The following is a 2,729-nucleotide window of genomic DNA, read 5'->3' as shown; positions in this document are numbered from 1 at the left end:
GCATTGAAGTGAGTGTAGCCTAAATAATGAAATCGGCACAGCACAAAACCACGCTCACACAGCCGCAAAATCGGTTCCGTGGTCCCTGCTGGCTGCAGCTGTGCAGGACCCAACACACTGGACACGCTGGATCCGCGCCGCTGCTGGCGCTGCGCCACTTGTCGCCTCCTTTGATCAAGCCGCTCTCTCAGCCGGAACTCGGGCGCTCAGCGTGAAGCGAATTCCACGTGAAAATGTCGCGCTGTCTCCTCAGAGAGACGCGCTGAGCGGGATCATGTCAGTGTATAAAAGGAGGCGGTGTGGGCTGGGTAAGCATCGCGGATCTGTGAGCTAGCCTTGTATTGTGGCCGCAATGCTGCGTGCGAGGGTTTCGTGGTGTGGGCTGCTAGTGCTGTGTGTGGTCGCTGGGCTCTGCGACGCCGGGAGAGTTTCTAAGTGGGCGAGAGCCAAGCCTGCTGTCAGAGGGAAGCCTGCTGCCAGAGCCAAGCCTGTCGCCAGAGCCAAGGCCGTTGTGCGAGTGGACTCTTCTCTGTTCAAGCAGCAAGTCTCCCCCGTCGTGTGGGCGCAGTGTGGGGAGAGCGCGATCCAGGTGTCGGTGGAGAGAGACCTGTTCGGTACCGGCAGACTGATCCAGGCTGCGGATATCCAGTTGGGAGGCTGTGCGCTCAGCGGGCAGAACGACACGGTCCTGGTCTTCCAGTCGGAGCTGCAGGGTTGTGGCAGCGCCCTGTCGGTAAGTAGGGGAGGGGAATAAGGCTGCAGACTCGCACGGTGAATGGGTAAAACCATCCCGAGCTTAAGCGTTGCGCCTTTCACTTGTAGATGACCGAGGACGAGCTGGTGTACAGCTTCTCCCTAAACTACAACCCGTCCCCGATTGCCAACACTGGCATCGTGAGAACCGACCCTGCTGTTGTCCACATCGAGTGCGTCTACCTCCGGTGAGGACTCTGCCGCAGTACTGCTTCAGCCTAGCTGCTGTAGGATCGGTGTGTAATTGCTGTCTGCTCCCTAGGCTCCACAATGTGAGCAGCGATGCCCTGCAGCCAACCTGGGTCCCCTACACCTCCACCAAGTCTGCGGAGGATCTCCTGGACTTCTCCCTGCAGCTCATGACTGGTAGAGGCCAACCTAATGCAGCTCTAAGCCTCCCGTTTACCGGAGTGCTGCTCTGCTCTGCAGAGGCCTCATGCTGCTCCCTGTCTCGGCAGATGACTGGAGCTCCCCGAGACCCTCCAACGTGTACTTCCTGGGGGACGTCCTGAACATCCAAGCCTCCGTCAACCAGGCCAGCCACGTGCCCCTGCGGCTATTTGTGGACAGCTGTGGCCACCTTGACCTCTGACCCGACCTCTTCTCCCAGTTATACTTTCATTGGGAACTATGGGTGAGTGAGATCCCATAGTCAAGCATGGCCAGTGTGCTTGCAGGTGTTGGCTCTCGACTCTGAGCGGGGCCATTATAATGGATTTCCTCCTGTGCCCAGTTGCCTGATTGATGCCAAGGTGACGGGCTCCAGTTCTCACTTCATGCCAAGACCTCAGGATGTCACGAAGCTGCAGCTGGTGCTTGATGCCTTCAGGTTCCACAATGAAGCCAACAGCTCCGTACGTCTCCCAGCCACTGTGCCTCTGTGCTTTTGTATCTTTGGCTTGTTTGGGCTCTGCTTTCTCAACCGTGTGGCTGCTTTGGCATTGAAGCAGCTCTCCCAAGGTGCACTAACCATGCCAATGTCTGTTCTGCTCAGATCTACTTGACCTGCCACCTGAAGGTGACTGCTGCTTCCCAGGCTGTGGACAACCTGGACAAGGCCTGCCAGCCTGTGGGCAACAGGTAGTGGGGTGGGGGTGGGAGGGTGCTCTAGGCCCTTGGTGTTCCCTTCCCGGTATCTGTACTGACCGCTGTATCCCTGTTGTAGCTGGAGCTCGGTGGATGGGAGTGATCAGGTCTGTAGCTGCTGTGACTCCAGCTGTAACCCTCTGTCTGGATCTAGGCTTATTGGGAGGTTTGGCAGGGACTTGGCTTTCAAGGAGGGTAAGGATGCTTTGCCTGGTTGTGAGTGTGGTACTGGGCTATAGAGTCTGGCTGGATCTAAGCCTCTCCACCTTCCAGAATGGGAAGGTGATGCCATGGTGTCTGTGCGTGTGCTGGAGAAGCCGCAGGATGCCGTCCCTCCAGTGGAGACGAATGCCCAGAGGTCTCCCCTGACTGCAGAGGACGGCAAAGCAGCAGGTACTGGGGCCTTTGCGTGGGGAATGTGCCTCTTGAATTGGAGCCAGAGGTTGTGGTCCCTTGCTGTAGTCTGGGTTTGACCTAAAGTGACTGACCTGTGCTTTCTTTGCAGGCATCTCTGCTGAGGTTGTGCTCCTGGCTGGTGTGGTGGCTGCTGTGGCTGTGTTGTGCATTGCTGTGCTGGGGACTGTGCTGTACAGGAGAGCAAGCCCACCCACGGCTTGACTGTGGTGTGACTGATCAATAAAGCTGAGAACAGACCATGACCCGTGTCTTTCCTCTTTGCTCTCCAAGTTCTGCATGATCTCAATCAATGGATGCTACAGATCATGTAAAGCTGTCCTTTAGCGCTCCGTTTGAGTGTTGCTGCTTTCCAGCATCTCTGCAGCTCTTGTGCAGAGAATTGGGCTCTGGAGGGTGAGACACGACTGCTTCGGGAGAAGGTTCAGTGTTTGGGAACATTGCACCCTAGTCACATGTGGTGGCAGGAAACTGTA

At 56.9% G+C, this 2,729-nt stretch overlaps 1 pseudogene; it reads left to right on the top strand.

Annotated features, from left to right (window-relative positions):
* The first annotated feature begins 304 nt into the window (after window positions 1–304).
* LOC136766961 (zona pellucida sperm-binding protein 3-like) lies at window positions 305–2,498 on the top strand (annotated as a pseudogene).
* The last annotated feature ends 231 nt before the right edge of the window (window positions 2,499–2,729 follow it).

Source organism: Amia ocellicauda, chromosome 13 (assembly GCF_036373705.1).
Source record: "Amia ocellicauda isolate fAmiCal2 chromosome 13, fAmiCal2.hap1, whole genome shotgun sequence".
Lineage (NCBI taxonomy): Eukaryota > Metazoa > Chordata > Actinopteri > Amiiformes > Amiidae > Amia > Amia ocellicauda.
The sequence above is the reverse complement of the archived record's forward strand: the minus strand, read 5'-3'. Positions and strand labels throughout refer to the sequence as shown.